Genomic DNA, 1,649 nt, shown 5'->3' on the forward strand with positions numbered 1-1,649 from the left:
CGACTTCAGACGTTGTCCCCGTGCGACAGGGGGTTCCGTAAGCGTCACGCCAAAGCGCAGGGATCTGTCGACAGGGAGAGTTACGCCGTACGTCACTGAAATCGGTGGCGCCTGCGTAAACAAAGATGCGCGATGGATACGCCCTGGATAGCTGGGACCAGACGTTGTCCACCGACGGGTCGTTTTAGGAAGAACACAGGAGTCGCTCGTCAAACTAATTATGGGTCTGGTCCTTTTATATACCAGTGCACGGGCACTAGACTCTTCACTAGGTCGGTTGGCGCTGGTTCAGAACCGGAGCAGACCCCTAATTAGTGTTGCGCCATACACTGAGTTGTCCTACAGTGCACTCCTCAGTGTAAAGGGTATATTAAGGGTGTCAGGGGCGTGGATGAGCTCGGTGGCCGTTCCCCAGCCGTCCACACTGACTTTCAGGCTGTGTGGACGCTGTTTCTTGCCGTTGTGACGTTGGTACGGGCCATCGTCGTGCCCTTGGTGGAGATGCTGCTGAACACCCAGGGACTAGTCGACACGTATTACAGCCCACTGGTGTTCCTGGAAACAAGACTTATCAAGTATGCTGCTGGAATAATAAATAATAAGGTTATAATGACGTTTCGTTTTTTACACGCTGTTGATTACATAATACTTTAAAGTGAGGTCAAATGTATGAGATAAGCAAGTGTGCACTACACAATAAATATTTATGAAAATATGAATATATATTAGATGAATAACTTGAATGGATTCGTACAAAAAAAGCATCACTAAATCATTCATTAAAACTAAGATTGTTTCGATTCTAGACAATCTTCTAGACTCTAGATTCTGGCTACCATACCAACACCTGCATTTCTCTCTCAAAGTGAGATTTATCACCTGCTGGTTTCCCAGTGTTTCATGGCAAATTGAGTCAGCCTGCCTCCTAAATCAGCCCACCTCCCTGGGATATACTGCTATGTCTGCAGCTGCACTGGCGGGGAGAGAGGGGGAAAAAAAAACTGCTGGGTTTATTGCATTGAAAGACAATAACAAAATAAGCCTTGCAGAGATGTTGGCCTAAACCTAGAGTAGTATAGCCTGTAAGGGACAATGTACCAATTATTAGACTGCTACTTACTCATGAAATTGGTCATTTGAAAACAAAACAGGATTTGATTGATAGGAAAAGTATTGCATTGCTTCCGCTGAAAATATTGGTTATTAGATTGGGAATAGTATCCATAGCAACGGTCAGTTATTCATAGCAGCGGTCTGCTAATAAACAGACCGCTGGATGCTCTAAATTACCAATCGGAGCCGCGTGTTCAACAAAGTCTTGAGTCTTGAAGGCCATGAAGAGACAACACTGCTACTGCACTACTGCAACTACTGCTATTTACCTTCAACGCAAATGCTACTGAAAAAAAAGGTAGAAACATTATATGCACAGGTAATTCAACTGAAAGTCTGACTCACATACAACCATCATTTTATGTTGCATACACCATCACAGGTCAAAGGCCACAATGGCCGTAAGAGGGTGTGACAGAGTCAGTGAGTGAGGCAGGGAGAGGGAGAGGGAGAGAGAGAGAGAGAGAGAGAGAGAGAGAGAGAGAGACTCCTACCTCTCAAGCATGGAGGGAAGCCCAGCCCCAATACTGCACCAA

Source organism: Micromesistius poutassou, assembly GCF_964030765.1.
Source record: "Micromesistius poutassou genome assembly, chromosome: 19".
Taxonomy (NCBI): domain Eukaryota; kingdom Metazoa; phylum Chordata; class Actinopteri; order Gadiformes; family Gadidae; genus Micromesistius; species Micromesistius poutassou.